Here is a 17,808-nt window from a genome sequence, read left to right as displayed (position 1 = left end):
ACATACAACATCACATAAAAAAGTGCCATGGATGAGAAAAAAGCTGAAAACATATAGGAAAAGCAGGTAATCCTTAGCAGGTAATGCCCTAACAAAAATAATAATCATGCTGCTGGGAACTTGGTCTTTGGTCCACCCATTCCTGGGGCATGTGAGCACCATCACATTAATGACATCAAAGCTACTCAAAGTCCCATGCAACTCAGACAGCAGCAACACAATGAAAATCACATAAAAAAATTGTGTGGGTGAAAATCACCCAGCGTTAGCGTTCTAGAGTTAATAGGATTTATAACCTACACCAGATGCAGACAATTAGCCAAGGCATAATGGGTATCTGTGATGTGCTTTTTAGCAGGAGAGAAGGGAATTCTAAGCAAAGTTACTAACAAACACTAGATTAATCTCTGTAAATACATGCCAAAATTTTGTCATAAAAAAAATAAGTAACACTATTCAAATTAAGCTATGCTTAATTTGCTTACCGTGACAAATCAGACAACACCCATGCATCTTTACAGAAGTTAAAAAACTTCTTGGAAGTAAATGCAAAAAGATTTAATTGCTAGTAATTTGAGCATTTCAATAAATTTGATAATTTCTATAAATTCCAATACATTTTATAAAACTACTGTCAAAAAGAGCAAACAGTGAAATTGGAGATACAGTAAGTTTTTGTCTAAAAGTAAGACACACTATGTGCTTTAATCCATAGTAATTTAATTTGTCTGAGTCAAAGAAATGAAAATCTAGATGCAGATTCTAGACAGGCTAAGAGTCATTTTTGTGTGTATGTTCATTTTGGGTTATAAAGATAAAATTAATCAGAATCTAAGGTTGTTTCCCAAACTGAAGGCAGCAGCCTTGCTGCCTCATAAGGCAGTGGCTTTATTAGAAAGTAGTGTAGTGATGAAGGCTTTAGAAACTGCATTTACGGCATAAAGCTGTGTCAGGCAGGCTTTTGTCAAACTCAACTGGATGCGTTTCTGCCACAGAGGACAGTCTGAATATTCAGCATTTGTTACTAGCATTTGACACTTGCTAAGTTGTGTTTTAGCAATGTTAGTCTGTTCTTTTATCTCTTGCTATAAACCAAAGATGCACACTTTAAGCATCAGTTGTATCATGGCTGATCAACTGGATTTGCGTGAAGTGATGAATCACAGCACTTTTAATGCGTGAGTGTTTATCATTAATCAAAAGGTTTGTTTTATTTATATTTGGAGGATGATAATGGCAAGAGTCATGAAGCTACTCTTCATGTCATTAGAACTCATATTCATTTGTGTGTTGGCTGCTGAATCAAAGCACTGTCTGACCGTTTTTCAGCCTTTCATTAAATAGAACTGTCCCTGCCTTTAGTTTATGCCATCTGCTTTACAGCTTTGATTTGTTTCCACATCACATGCATTTAAAAGAAGGCATACAAAAAAGCTGCTGAAACAGGGCTTTAGTTACACAGTTCTGAGATTACTAATAGGGAACCTGACAGAAGCACAGATTGAACATTTGAGTACATTGTTTGTTTTCTGTAGCTTCTGTCAGTAGCCTTTATTTTTCAGAACTCAGAACTGCCCCAGCAGTTAGCTTCAGGGCTTTAGCACAGCTACAGTAGCTCTGTGCTGCACATTTTAAATCTGGTGATGTGGGTTAGCAAATATGCTTCAAGTCACTGCGGCCAACATTCCTGCATTGCTCAAAAATAAGCGTGTGATTAACAGAACAAAAATGAAGACACCTAATTTTTCAGCGAGCGTCCAGCCCTCAGTTCAGGCTTTGTTTTGCCTCTTTGTGGAAATGATTTCCTTGAAAGGAGTGAAGCTCGAGTCAGCTGGCTCACACTCACACTATACACAGCTTAATGCACTGCAGACCCACTGGACATTTATTATTTATTAACTGTGAACACTCATTTAAAAAATGACCATCAGCAAATACATGCTGGTTATGTCCAAAAAGTATTTAAAGAGACTATTTGCTCATTTTTGCATGTTTGCAACATGGCAACACCATGTAACCACCAAGGACATCATAGCAACTGCCTAGCAACATCTTTACAACACCTTGAAATATTGTAGCAATTGTCTATAATAATTGTAGCACTTAGCAACACCATAGCAACCACTCATAAACCATTTAGTAGCTTTATATCAACTACTTGGGATGCCAGAGAAGCCATTTACCAACATCCTAGAAATACTTTAGCAACCACTAGCAACATTATATGAGCCAGCTTGCAACTCTACCGCAGCCCAACATTGTAGCAACCCCATATAGCAACATTATAGCAAGACCATAACAACCACCTAGCAACCACTTAACATAGTAACGTAAAGTAGCTTAGAAAATGCCTGGGAGTGGGAACCACTTAATCTGTGCAACCTATTTAACATTTTTTTCCAGTAGTTCCATATTTCTATTACATATGTCGCTGTCCAATGAAAAAATTTTTTTCTCCATTTTTGGCAATTTTTAGTTTACTACATAATTTGAACTGACAAACTGTCTCTCACACTATCCCAAACTTTCTTGATGAACATACCAATAGAAATACTTTCAAAAATTACCTAAAATATATTTTTTTTACATTGACTTCTATTAAAAGTTTAGAAGTTTTTTTCTCTCTCCTGTAAAGTTCCTGTTTTGGAGATGATACTTGATACTTTTTATTGGACAGCGACGATATAAACGTCTTCATTTCAGTAAAGTGGACATCATTTAGTTTCAGTGGTAATGATAGAGACATGGACAGCTCTTTACAAAATGTTTCAGCTCTGAGAGAAGAAGCTAAAGCTCAGAGGGGAAGTGGTAATGTTGGAAAAAGAGACTAACCACACTTTAGAGCTGCAGTTGTAAATGGGCTTCATCTGTACAGCATTTTCCTTCACACTAATGAGTTTTCCATTCGCTCCATTAACTCTGCTGCACTCAGGATCAGACACAGATAACAAAAGATTTTAAGTACATTATAAACATACTGCACATCTGTTTACGTTCCAGTCTGTTACTGGATTAATCCACTGAGAGTTAGTTGGTAATGACTGGGCAGCTGCCAGAGTAGAGTTCTTACTAATGCTGGACTTGTCCTTTTTTTGGTTTATTTTATCATATATACAATGGCTTGCAAAAGTATTCATACCCACTCAACTTTTTAAAAAATGTTCACCTTACAACAACAAATTTAAATGTATTTTATTGAGATTTTAAGTGATAGACCAACACAAGGCAGCACATCCACTATAATTACAGCTGCATCTCTTTTGGAGTTTGTCTCCACCAGCTTTCTGCATCTAGAGACTGAGATTTTTGCACATTCTTCTTTGCAAAACAGCTCAAGCTCAGCCAATTTGGATGGAGAGCGTCTACAAACAGCAATTTTCATGTCTTGCCAATGATGCTTAATCGGATTTAGTTCAGGACTTTGACTGGATATTCTTTGGTCTAAATAATTCCACTGTAGCTCTGGCTGTATGTTTAGGGTCACTGTCTTGCTATAAAGTGAATCTCCTTCCCAGTCTCAAGTCCTTTGCAGCCTTCAACAGGTTTTCTTGCAGGATTGCCCTGTATTTAACTCCATCCATCTTCGTCATCTCCACAGCAAGATGCTGCCACCACCATGTTTCACAGTAAGGGATAGTATGCTCAGGGTGATGAACTTTTCTTATTAGTGCTCTCCTTGCTCGATCTGTCAGGTTGGGTGGTCCATGGTCATGTCTTGATAGGTTTGCAGTTGTAGAATACTTTTGTAATTTTTGGATGATGGATTCAACAGTGCTAATTGGGATGCTCAAAATTTGAGATATTTTTTTATATTCTAACCCTGCTTTAAACTTCTCCACGACTTTATCTCCGACTTCGGTTTATCTCTGTTTGGTGAGCTCCCTGATCTTCATTATGCTTTTTGTTCACTAGTGTTCTCTAATAACTAATTAAGTGACTTCTGAAGGCAATTATGTGCACTGCATTTTATTAGGGGTTTGAGAGAAAAGAGGGTTGAATATTTTTGCATGTCACACTTTTCAGATTTTTATTTGATTACAATTGTAAAAAATCATGTATCATTTACATTCCTCTTCACAATTACGGGTTAATTTGTGTTGGTCTATTACTTAAAATCTCAATAAAAAAAAAACATTTAAGTTTGTGGTTGTAAGGTGACAAAATGGAAAAAAAATGTTCAAGGGGTATGAATACTTTTGCAAGCTACTGTATAATTTATTAAGTAAAGTTTTCCATCTCTTAGAACTTGTTTGTCATACGGTTTGGAATGCCCTAGCAGACCATTAGCATGTAATATCCTATTATCCTTATCTATACTGATTTTTAATACTTTAAGTTAATCTCAAAACTGCTCATGTCGCAGTATGTCAGCATCATTTGTGTGACATAGCTGGACATATGTCTGGAAACAGTTTTTTATATCCACGTCCATAGCACTTATAACTGGAATGTGGATGCTGGGCTGAGTGAGTCATTTGGTGGCTCACTCTGAATCTATTTATCTGTGACTGTGATGGACAATAAGAGCGGAATGCTCTTTCCACTGCCCCACCTGTCCTCCGCTGAGACCCTGCCTTCTGAAGGCCCGAAATAGCCCTGATCACCCCCACTGGCACCATCTACAAACAGCAATCACCCCACTCGTCTGTTATCTAACCCCCTCAACCCGACCAGAACTGCTGCACAGGATCTGCCACATCCCTCTCCGCCCTGTTCACCACAGCCAGCGACCTTCAAGGTCAACAAACAGTGCTGTATCCCAAAGGGGGTGTTAACTGATTTCTGTGTAATTAAATGGTTAGGATACACAATATACAGCTCTGGAATAAAAGACAACTTAAAATTGATAAGTTTCTTTGATTTTACCAAATTGGAAACCTCTGGAATATAATGAAGAGGAAGATGGATGATCACAAGCCATCAAAACAAGCTGAACTGCTTGAATTCTTGCACCAGGAGTGGTATAAAGTTATCTAAAAGCAGTGTGTAAGACTGGTGGAGGAGAACATGCCAAGATGCATGAAAACGGTGATTAAAAAACTGGGTTATTCCACCAAATATTGATTTCTGAACTCTTAAAACTTTATGAATGTAAACTTGTTTTCTTTGCATTATTTGAGGTCTAAAAGCTCTTTAAAAGATCTTTTTGTTATCATTAAACATCAAACCAAAGAATTTACTGTAAAGCTGCTAACTGTCCCACATTTCTCTGGCCAAAACCAGCAATCACAGACAGAAGGGAGGTGAAATTGAAGTAGATTCAGCATTAAATCTTACTCTCAGCTGTTTGAAGATGAGTGTGTGTGTGTGTGTGTTTGTGATGCTCCAGTCAGCGCAGTGCTCAGAGCAGATCTTCAAACAGCTGATTGATGAAGAGCTCAGATGAAGCCCTGCTGGACAGGCTTTGAGCTCCTCTCTGCTTTGACAAGCTGATCAAAGTAATAGAAACTGAGCCCGTTCGGCCATATGGGGCTGATACAGAACCGGGCCCATCTGCAGAGGCCTGCGCCGGTGTCAGTGATCTGCTCTCTGAAGAATGTGAGGAAAAGAGGGAGAGCACAGAGACAGACAGAGAGCCTGGGGCAGGCCGGGCTCGACACGCCATTAAAGTGAGAAGAGAAAACCAGCTCCAATAAACCTGCTTACACTAAGATTCAGAGTTTCACTAGGCATCCATATGCTTAACTACATCATCTACAACCATGCAGCGATCTGACAATTAGTATTTGGCCTGTAAAATCATTGTAATTACATTTACATTTATGGCAGTTCACAGACGGTCTGATCCAGAAGTGCTTGTATTTATTATAAATGTTAGTTTTTGGTTTCCCCACAAATTAATTATACATATTTTCAGCTCTGGATAAAATTAAGAGATCACCTCAGTTTCTAAATCAGTTCCTGATTTTTTGCTTTTCATAGGTATATGTTTATTCTATAAACTACGGACAACATTTCTCTAAAAGCAGAGCTTTTAGACCTCAAATACTACAAAAATTAGAAGTTCAGAAATCAGTATTTGTTGAAATAACCCCTGGTTTTTAATCACAGTTTTCATGCATCTTGACATGTTCTCCTCCACCAGTCTTACACACTGCTTTTGGATAACTTTATGCCTTTACTCCTGTTGCAAAAATTCAAGCAGTTCAGCTTGGTTTAATGGCTTGTGATCATCCATCTTCCTCTTCATTATATTGGATGATATATATACTATTTATAATAGTCTCAACATTAATGATTTTTTGCCCCCTACATTGTTATACTGAAGCCAGACTATGAAGGAACTTATCCTGTACAACAGAGGTATCTCTCACTCTTATTTCCCTGGGGCGGTCCTGATGAGAGCCAGTTTCATCATAAAGTTTGATGGTCTTTGCGACCGCACTTGCTTCTTTTGCTTCTGATAATATGGATTAGAACATTACTCTATAAATAGAGCTATTCACTGTATACCTGTAACTCTCAAACACATTAAGAGGCAAGGAATTCAAGTAATTAACTCTTGATGAGTTCAGCACAGCTGTTAACTGAAAGCCTGAATTCCAAGTGACTCTACCTCATAAAGCTGTGCAAAACTGTCATCTAAGCAAAAAGTGCCAATTATAAAAAAGAACGCTTTCAAGGTGTTTTAAGGAATTTAAGACGTGTCCAAATTCTCACTATAACTATAAACACTTAAGTTACTCTATAACATACATTATTGCACTAATTAAATTTATGTATTATAAGAAAACTATGAATACACAGATGTTTACATTGTATATTGTACATATAGGCATTGGGCAATCTATATGTATGTGAAAACTAAATTCCAGAATTCAAGTCTGTTATTTTTAAGATGTTAAAAAATAGCCTCTTGGCATCCCAGCCTGTAAAATGATGGCACGAGTCAAAAACGTGTCCCTTTTTTGGCTCATGTTGCCTTTTTAAACAGCCGAGCTGAGCTGAATTTACATGTTGCCTCATGTTAGAGTGCACTGTTCAGTTTTATCAGCTGTAGACACGCATGTGGCACTGCTCCAGACAGCTGGAGATAAACTGGACTAATGGAAGAGAGGCTGGAGACAGGGATTCGGCTCTGCCCCCAGTGGACAGAATGTCACAACAGAGTCTCCTCAACACCACATTGCCTAATTAGGACCTCCAGAGCTGAGGGCGGATGCTTGTGTTAGGATCTCAGACGCTCCCTCTAGTGGGAAACAGCAGAGAACCACGGGGAGACTGAGGAAATCCAGCTGCTTCAGGGCCTTTCAGTGACTAATTGCATAAAATGTGATCCAAAAAGCTCTCTATCACTTCAGCCAGGAGCACAAACAGTGCTCTCGTCCGAGCCTTATAAGGCTGCAGCACTTTACCACATCCAAATATTTCTGTGAGGGTGAATTTGTGCTGATGTCTCCTCCCCGAGCTCAAAGGCCAGCGAGGTATTAGAGAAAGGTTAATGTAAAGGTTAAAAGGATGTGAGTCAGCAGAAATGGAGAGATACAGAGCTCTGAGCAGAGTAAAGTGGACTAATAGTGCATTTACTTCACCGGCTCTGAAATGAGAACAGATCGAGCCGGTTGTTCTGCCAAGTGCCATGATGTCACTTGTATCGACACAACATCCAGGTGTGTAGAGGTTGCTAAGGAAGAATTAGCTCATGGTTTGGGCTGAGCTTTCCTGAGGTCAAGAACACTATTGTGTGAGTTTTAATGAGCTCTGAGTGATGGATTCAGTTCAGTTCAGTTGCCTGACCTTCACTCTGAGGACAAAAAGCTATACAGGACCAGTCGAACGTTTAGACAGACAAATTCTATGTTTTTTTATTATTTTAACCCCAGTTATGTTCATTTTTTTAGGAACAGCAATGGTGTTCCTGGGTCAGTTTGACCCGGTGCATGTTTAATTATCCAAAAGATGTCTGAAACCAAAAAGAAATCCTAACAAGCAGTGTGAATATTTAATTACTAACTCCATTTCTAATTATTTTATCAATATTTATATAAATATTTAGAGGTAATGGTTAATTTAGGATAATTAACTTGTTTTCATTAAAAAAGGTTTAAACATGCTTTTTGTATGTTTCACTACTTTATTACTTTTAAAATATATACATAAAAATTGCTGCGTGTTAACTAACTGCTTGTTAGGATTTCTTTTTGGTTTCAGACATATTTTGGATAATTAATCATGCATCGGGTCAAAATAACCCAGGAACACCATTGCTGTTCCTGAAAAATGAACATAACTGGAGTTAAAATAAAAAAAAAAAACATAGAATTTGTCTGTCCAAACTTTTGATAGTTTTACATAACATTAAATCATAGCATTGCAATTTTGTTTTAGATTTAGTTTTTGCAGAGGGTGGTTGCAAATATGTGAGATGAACCATTTTCATATTAAATGTTGATTACACTAATTAAGTCAAGCAGAAAATGTCATTTTTCATACTGAAAAAATACTAATACTAAAGATCTTAAAACTTTAAAATGGGTCAATTTGACCTGTAACATAACAGTAGAGTTAAAATGTTCTGCGTAGTAGATTAATACTACAGTCATCCAAACTATGAAAAAAAAACATATATATTATTTAGTAAACAAAAAAACAGTGTTAAACCAACCCGAATATGTTTTATATTTTAGATTCTTCAAAGTAGCACGTCTTGTTTAGATGACAGCTTTGCTCATCTTACCATTTGCACCTGGAATTCAGGCTTTCAGTTAACAGCTGTGCTGAACTTGTCAAGAGTTAATTAGCCCTCTTAATGTGTTTGAGAGCATCAGTTGTAAAGTAGTGAAGAGGTAGAGTTACAGGTATACAGTGAATAGCTCTATTTGAGTAATGATCTAATCCATATTATGGAAAGAACTACTCAACTAAGTAAAGTAAAAAAAAAAATACTAATAAAATACTATAAAACTAAATGAAGGTTGGTGAACCCACCCAGGCCTCCAAACCTGATCAATTAGAAGAGATCTTATTAGAAGATCTCTATTACTGATTTCTGTAATACCTACCTAACCCAGTACTGTACTTTTACTTTCAGTACTTCAGTACTATATTTTACAACTAAGTACTTACAATACTTAAGTACAAAAAATGCTGAATACTTTAGTACTTAGCAACTAAAGTCACTTTTTTGATAGAGCACTTGTACTTTTACTAAAGTCTGGGTCTCTATTACTTTACACATGTCTGGTTGTACTGTTGTATAATATACTGTATTTAAACTCAATCTGATAATACATTTTTAATTAATATATTGTTGTAAACTGCTGAATAAAAACATACACTTCAGAGTTGACAACTCTATATTTTTTACGTGTAAAGATAATGTGTCCATCTATATTTAACCCTTGTGTGGTGTTCGGGTCTGTGGGACCGTTTAAATTTTTCATCAAATGATACTAAAAAAATATTTTTTCTAACTCATTGGCATTGGCTCATTTTTTTGTGAAAAACATATATCAAAACACATTTTCGATAAACACACATTGTACATAAGAAAACATAAGAAAGGTAAAGGGCAAATATTAACCATGTAAGCTGTTTATATTGCTTGCAATTTAGGTGAAGCAAGCATGTGTAAAGCATTTTAATGTAAAATTGCTTAATTTTGCTGAATTAAATACAAGTAACAAAGTAAACGAGTAATAAAAATATGAACACCACACAAGGGTTAAGAGAGAATATGTTTGTGGTTGGATCAGGGTTGTTTCTTATCGTGTATGATTTTTAATCATCATACTCAATTAGTCGCAGTGTGGTGATGATATTCCCTCTCAGTCTACGTCACTGCAGGTGGACAGGAATGATGTCAGACGTGAAGTAAATGTCCTTAAAACAGCTTATCAGTATTACTACAGTATTAAATATGTTATTAACCATGTTTAGAATGTAACTGTGTATAATGTGTGAAGCTAAAACACATTCTCAGACATGAATGATATAAAAAAAAAGAAAAACTCACCCAATAGTAAAGGCAGGCTGTGTAACCCGGGCAGCTGCTGACGTCCCACTCAGCGAGTGCTGAGAGTGTGTGGCGCTCATCACCACAGCGCTTAAAAAGCCTGAGAGAGGGAAGAGAAAAAAAACGCAGGATGTGATCCAAGCCCTCTCCCTTCATATCAACAATGACTTCAGGCAGGAATTTACTAACACTGCAGATATGAAGCTACTGAAATCACATAGAAGAGGAAAAAGTGGCAATATTTTATTGTATTCTAGAATTGAAAAGAGATTTATGGCATTAAGGCATTGTTTATACATTTTTATAAAAAAAAACTCTTGTTTAGAAGTTTTATAGAAATGAAACATTGCAAAATGATCAGTTTATCTTAACAATGACGAGTTTCTTTGATTTTACCAAAATAAAAACCTCTGGAATATAATCAAGAGGAAGATGGATGAACACAAGCCATCAAACCAAACTGAACTGTTTGAATTTTTTTCACCAGGAGTAAAGCAGCATAAAGTTATCCAAAAGCAGTGTGTAAGACTGGTGAAAAAACCAGGGTTATTCCATCAAATATTGATTTATGAACTCATAAAACTCTATGAATATGAACTTTTTCTTTTTTGCATTATTTGAGGTCTGAAAGCTCTGCATCTTTTTGTTATTTCAGCCATTTCTCATTTTCTGCAAATAAATGCTCAAAATATTTTTATATTTTTATTTGGAATTTGGGAGAAATGTTGTCTGTAGTTCAGAGAATAAAACAACAATGTTCATTTTACTCAAATATAAACCTATAAGTAGCAAAATCAGAGAAACTGATTCAGAAACTGAAGTGGTCTCTTAATTTAATCCAGAGCTGTAGCTAGGGGGGCTTTATACCCCTTTAGATCACACCCTGCATTTTTAGAGATGGTGCATATACTGTAGGTTTATGCTTATTTGCTCCATAGAGTCCCATTCTATTGTCAATACTTCTCTAAATGTACTAAGCAAGATTTGAATGTCTGTGCGCAGTTGCACATTTGTGCTAGCCACAACAGAGGCAACTTAAAGTAGCTGAATGCTTTCATTTGAATGCATTAATTAGACAGTTGTTTAGACGCTTAAAGTTTATAAAACAAGTTTTCTGTCATACACTTACTTTGTTTAGCTAACATCTAGTTAAAGAGAAATGGGCCGGCTTTACAGAATCCTCTGGAATAAGGAATTCATTTCCAGAACACATTCAGTGATGATGAGTCACCGACGACACTGACGTCCAGCATTTCAGACCCCTTTAAACAGACCATTCAGTTATTTAGGCCAGGCCTACTTCATTAAACTAGTGCACTTTAGTTTTACTACTTTGGTGGCATGTCTGATACCAGCTACACTTGTCCAAAAAATAACGGAGTTGAAGAATGTTAATGCCCCCTGTGTTTATCTAGCCTTTTATCAGACTGGAAGGGAACCAGAGAATGGGTGCTGGTGTCCTGTCAAGGACATGGCAGGGGTGGGTGGCCACGGTGGGCAGCGTGTACTGCTATAATGGACCAGTCTCTTTTCCATGAAGATATTTATCACCTCTCAGAGAGACAACATGAAATCCAGCATGCTAGAATTAGAGCTGCAGCAGAGTAACATTGTTAGGTATACTGTGATATAAATTTTTCTTTTTTTATATTAAATTATTATCTAGATATTGATGAGAAAGTGTTGAATTTAAGCTAGAGCTAGGATAAGAAGTAGAGTACCACTTTAAAATAAGATTACCTTTATAAAGTGTTTATAAATAGTTTACAATTAGTTTATTAATGGTTACTAATTAGGTTGTAAATGTCTTTAAAATCATTAATAATCAGTTATAACACATACGTAGTAAGGGCACCAATATAGATGGCTGTGGGTTCACTATTTGGCAAACAACAGGTCATTGTTGCCCTTTCTACGTATATCAGTTATAACTGATTATTAATGATTTTTAAGGCATTTACAACCTAATTAGTAACCATTAATAAACTAATTGTAAACAAGTTATAACCCTTTATAAAGTGGTACCAGAAGTAGTTTAGTGGATCTGTTCACTGTGTGAGCATTTTAAACTTGCATCAATAAATATAGATTTTTTGTAATTCTTTATTTTTTCAGTGTGTACTTCCAAGAATTGATATTCACAATATACAATGTTTCTTTTACCACTTCTGATATCACAATTATCACAATTATGTTTATGCCTTCAACATAAAAAAATCATATACAAAACAAGAAACTATTAAAATGGATGATGCTTTAAATTGTTGTGCAATAAAAATAAAATGAAACCAATACAGAGGATATGATATATATATATGTGTTTTCTGGGTAGTATTCTATTCTGTTTGTGTCATGTTTCAATGTAATCTGGTCTTTTATTCTACATGTAAATTGTCCATTTTGACCATAGATAGTCTTCCATTCTTCCATTACTGGGGGATCAGGTATACACCATCTTCTTGTTATATATTGTTTTTTACTTGCAATCAAAAGAATATTCCAAATATATCTATTTGATTTATGCTAGAAATAAAATATCAAATGTCAAGTTAATTTTTAAGTCTAATATTGTTTGTAATGTGTTGTGCAAATCTGACCAATAAGACCTTACTTTTATTATATTAAAAGCTTTGTTCATAGCAAAATACCCTGTTCTAATTTATGTAAGTGTTGCTCTCTGGTTGCTATGGTATCTTGGATGGATGCTGGGGTGTTGCTATTTTATTACTAGCTGGTTTAGTATGGTATTGCTATGTGACTGCTAGCTGCTTGCTATGGGGCTGCTGGTTGCTTCCAAAGGAGTTGCTATCTAGTTGCTATGGTTTCCAAGGCAGTTACTATGTAGTTACTATGGTAATATGGCACTGCTATGTGGTTGCTATGATATAACCGATGGTTGTGAAGGCATTGCTAAGTGGTTGCTATGGTATCCCAGGTGGTTTTATAGTGTTCCTAAGTGGTTTCTACCTGGTTGTTTTTGTTTAGTTTTGCTCAGTAGAAATTCCCATACTGTTGCAAATCTAGCTTTAACTAACCCATGCTGAGAAAATGACTGCATGCTCATGGAATGAGGAATTACCTCAGTTTAATCTATAATCAAAAACAGACGCCCAGCCACTTCATTCACAGAGGCTCGAGTGAGCTGCATTGTTTCAGTATCAAGTGATTTTGGACTTGGTAAGCAGTCTGTTTTCCAGAATAAAGTAGCCCATTTTTTCCATTTTTAACAAAGCAGAACAATATTATTAATCATAAAATGTCTTGCTACTTTGAGAGAGAGAGAGAGAGAGAGAGAGAGAGAGAGAGAAAGAGAGAGAGAGAGAGAGAGAGAGAGAGAGAGACTGAGTGAATTCTTAAAGATACGAATCTCAGTTAAGTAAACAGGCACTAAGTTATAAAGTAAATATGTATAAACACATGCTGGAATCGTAATAAATCAGGCCTTAAAATATTGCAGCACAAGCCCTTCATATACAGCATGAACCCACAATGCAGCATGTTCAGTTTGGTGAGCAATTAAATACTCAGAAGAACATGTATATATATACATATATATGACAAAACCTGAAAACTGAAGTTAGTTTGTGTAAAAGTTTCAAATTTCATGAGGTACATAAACATTTAATGAGTCATCCAACAGCTCCCTTCCTATAATGTCACTGTTTTCCTAACACACCTAAGCTCTTAATCCTGTACCTGAGGAAGAATTGAGAAAACAGCTGCTGTGTTCCAAACATAATGGATAGTCTGAATGGTCTACTAACAGTGTACTGTGGGCAGCATCCTGTGACCACTGATGAAAGACTAGAGAATAACCAACGAAAACTGTGCAACAGCAGATGAGCCTCAGTCTCTGACTTTACATAGGAGTGGTAGGTGTGTCTAATAGAGTGGACAGTGAGTGAACACAGTGTTTAAAAACTCCAGCAGCATTGCTGCATCTGATCCTCTCTTACCAGTTTCACAAGTGCAAACTAACATGCAAAAACCCATTTAAACCTTTAGTGTACTGATTAGCTATCTGATTGATGGCTGATTGACTGTTTTCATCTGTGAAGACTTTTTATAATTCTAAAGATGAACTGAAAGGTCATGTAAAATATGATCCTAGTTCGTTTTTAGCGCATGAACCCAAAAAATATGTCATAGACAATATAGGATACCTGTTCAGGGGGGGAACAATTTTTGGCAACAAATTTGGATGGATCTCAACATGAAAAACCATTCATCCACATAACAATAAGTAAAAACAGTAATATTTCAATCACTGACAGATGGCACTCATACGTATTTAAATTTCATCTGTAAACAAATAGATTTTTCGGTAACACTTTCTATGAATGTCATCTTTATTAGACTCTATAACTAGATTCATAATATATTACAATGCATTCATAAGGCATTATAAACATGGCTATAAATATTTATAAAAATGCATAACCCACTATAGCCATGTTTATTAAGCAGTATGACTTGTGATAATAATGACATACATGTTAAAATAGTATATATCTATCGTTAAAAATATAGTCCCACAATGAAAGTCTGTCACTTTACTTAGAGCGCACAAAGACCTCTTATAATACATTATAATTGACTATAACTAATATTGTATTCAAGACAAGTATAATTCATGAGTGGTTAAAAATATATTTATATGATTACTGAGGGTGTGTTTATTATAAGTTGGAAGCTGTTTTAGTCATGATAAAGTCTACAAGCTGGGACTGAGTTTCTTGGTATTGACGTATAACATGTTATAAACACAGCTATTAATGCATTATATCACAGTTCATGATGCATAATAAACATGGCTATGATAAATTATAGAGTTTTATAAATATGTATAGCCATGTTTATAATGCCTTATGAATGCATTATAATGTGTTGTAAATATGTTTATAGAGTCTTATAGAGATGATACTCATAGAAAGTGTTACAGATTTTTCTTTTTTTCCCTTTATGTGCTCTTATTGTAATAATTTACATGACTTAAAATGAACAGATCTGTCACTTGATACTTTCTTTAATAATTCGTAGCATCTGGAATAAGTACGCACATCATCACAATGTGGATTCTCGGATGTTGGTATGTGGAGTAATGTAAACAGTAGTGTTGGGCGGAATTTGACATGAATGAGTTATATCATTCGGAGCACTGCTGGGTCAAGGGCCTCTGCTCAGCTTCAGGATCATGCTGAAGATCATGTTCTGTCTTAGTGGCCTGAAGCAGTTTTATTAGCTAGAACACTTGCATCTCAGTTTACCAAAAACATCTCAGTGTGACTGATACTCATTCAACTACTTAATAATTATGTTTATGTAAAGATGCTGTCAGGGAGACCCATGGAGGAACACTGATATTCACAGCTTTTACTTTTAGTCTCAACAAACTGAAGAGAAATAAATGTTTGCAGGAAAAAGAACACTGCATGTGAAAAACATGGTGGAGGTTGCATCAATATTTGGGGCCGATTAGGCCGGGTTCACACTATGCAATTTTATGCATGATTTTCCAATCACTAAACGTTTTAAAGCTTTTAACAAAATTATTACTAAGCAGGTTTTCAAGCATTTATATCTTTTCATCTTTTTTGTGTTTTTGCCACATATATACATAATTCATGCATGGCATCGTTTTTTTTTTTTTTTTGACAAAACATCAAAACAAGATTTCGAAAAGCAAAAAGACTTGCTGTGGGTCCCTCCTGGTGAAAGACTGACTTCTATAACATTGTGTCTCTGCTGATCAGTTACAAGACAACAAGTTTTGTAATGTGAAATGAAATTTCTCAAATATTTACATTTTGTGAACCTGGGATTAGTTGCCTCATGGCCTGGATGCCTAGCACTTTTTGAGGGAACAGTAAATTCAAAGGTAAATCATAGAATTTTACAGTAGAATTATGTAAGGGCAGCATCATTTATTTTAAATACAAATGTGATTACATACAATAAAACTACCCTAGGTAATCTGCAGTACCTTGCTACCCTCAGTACTTAGAAAGCAGAATACATGTAGTGCTATTACAAACATTGGGTCTCATTCAGCAACGTTCTTAGGAATTACATTTAATGTAGTTTGTTCTTGGAAAAGTTCAAACTAAATGTCTACATCAGATTAATGATGTGCTTTTTTAAACATATCATGGTTTAGAGATGTTCTGTAATAATGACAGATAGATTCTAACTGAACAAATCCAAAATAAAAATACTGGGGGAAGTGGGGCTCAGAATGGCTTACCAGCAGTAGCTTGAGAGCAAAATGGCTATTTTTCTTTTTCTTTCTTTCTTTCTTTCTTTCTTTCTCTCTCTTGTTCTCTCTCTTGTTCTTGCTCATTTTCTTTCTTTCTCTCTCTTGTTCTCTCGTTCTCGTTCTCTCTCGTTCTCTTTCTTTCTTCTGTTCTCTCTCTCTCGTTTTCTCTCTCATCTTTTCTCTCTCTCTTTCTTTCTTTCTCCCTCTCTTGTTCTCTCTCTTGTTTTCTCTCTCTCGCTCTATCTCTCTATCTCTCTCTCTCGTTCTCTTTCTCTCGCTCGTTCTCTCTCTTGTTTTCTCTCTCTCTTGTTCTCTCTCTCGTTTTCTCTCTCTCTCGTTCTCTCTCTCTCGTTCTCTCTCTCTCATTCTCTCGCTCTCTCTCTCTCTCGTTCTCTCACTCTCGTTTTCTCTCTCTTTCTCTCTCTCTCCATTGGCGGCCAAGGAGGAGGCATATGACAGTCCTCATCTTGTCTGAAGCATTGCAGTTGTTAGGGGGAGTCCTAGAAATATTTGTGTTGTCCTACAAATAAACCCAATTAGGTTGTTTGATTATATTAAAAACTCTATTCCAACCCCACAAAGAAATCATGCTTATTGCATGCATCAAAAACACTTAAATAATGAGGTGTCTGCTAATTATTACCAGCAGTGTATTTTATACAAACTGACAAAATAAACCTTCAGAAAAAATCCTTCAATATTACTAATCCTGAAACTATTATCCCATTGAAGACACATTCTTGTGGAGCATTTAGACCATATAAGGATCCCGTTACCTGATCCCTCACTGCACTGAAGGACTGTGTCCGGCTCGCCGCAGGGTCCGGTCAGCTCTTCCGAGGAGGCTGCTGTTCCCCAGCTGGGACTGAGGTAAATCCCTCCACAGACATAAAGCAGTCGACCCGTAAATCAGAAACACTGCATCCCTTACAAATAAAAACAGCTGCCTCAGGAAAGAAGCCAAATCACACTGGAGTTATCATGGCCCCTCATTACTGTGGCAGGTGATGGCTGAAATAAAAAAAACATTTGGTCGAATACAAACAAAACTAAACATTTTCCATTCATTTTGCCACTTTTTTCACCACTATAAAAAGTACAAATAAAATAAGCAGACTAACTTTTTAATATCCTGTAGGCAAACAAAAAAGGTACAACACATTTACCTCAGCACTGCTATTCTAAATGTGGATTTACCTTAGTAATGCTATTCTAGACATGAATTTACATTAGCAGTTCTATTCTAGTCATGCACTGCACTGCAAAGAAAAATACTGCACTGACTTTGGATTTGATTTAACACATGGCTCTTCAAATCATCACTGATTATCAGTAAATTTTCATTTTCACAAAATTTGTGACCTACAGCTTTTAGTCCATGCTGAATACAACTAGGCCTGATTTTCCGCACCAGATTATCTAAAAAAAATTATTAGTTTATCTTTTTTCTTATATTATTTATATATATTTTATTTATTTATGTATTTTATTCATTTTTTTTATTTCATTTTAATGTTTTGTATTTTCATTTTTGTTCTAGTTCTATTACTCATTTAATCACATAATTTTTTATATTTTACTTTACTTTTACTATTAT

At 35.8% G+C, this 17,808-nt stretch overlaps 2 protein-coding genes across 2 annotated transcripts in view; one reads left to right on the top strand and one right to left on the bottom strand.

Moving 5' to 3' along the window:
* arhgef6 (Rac/Cdc42 guanine nucleotide exchange factor (GEF) 6) overlaps positions 1–10,024 on the top strand; it is a 233,886-nt gene extending 223,862 nt beyond the window's left edge. Inside the window, exon 23 of the transcript XR_007440954.1 lies at positions 8,742–10,024. The gene's annotated coding sequence lies outside the window, so the exon portion shown is untranslated. The remainder of the gene's footprint in view (positions 1–8,741) is intronic.
* Positions 1–10,058, bottom strand: part of fhl1a (four and a half LIM domains 1a) — a 34,135-nt gene extending 24,077 nt beyond the window's left edge. Inside the window, exon 1 of the mRNA XM_022684246.2 lies at positions 9,956–10,058. The gene's annotated coding sequence lies outside the window, so the exon portion shown is untranslated. The remainder of the gene's footprint in view (positions 1–9,955) is intronic.
* Positions 10,059–17,808: the final 7,750 nt, after the last annotated feature.

The sequence above is a fragment of the Astyanax mexicanus genome, chromosome 10, assembly GCF_023375975.1.
Source record: "Astyanax mexicanus isolate ESR-SI-001 chromosome 10, AstMex3_surface, whole genome shotgun sequence".
Lineage (NCBI taxonomy): Eukaryota > Metazoa > Chordata > Actinopteri > Characiformes > Acestrorhamphidae > Astyanax > Astyanax mexicanus.
This window is presented reverse-complemented; position numbering and strand designations above follow the sequence as displayed.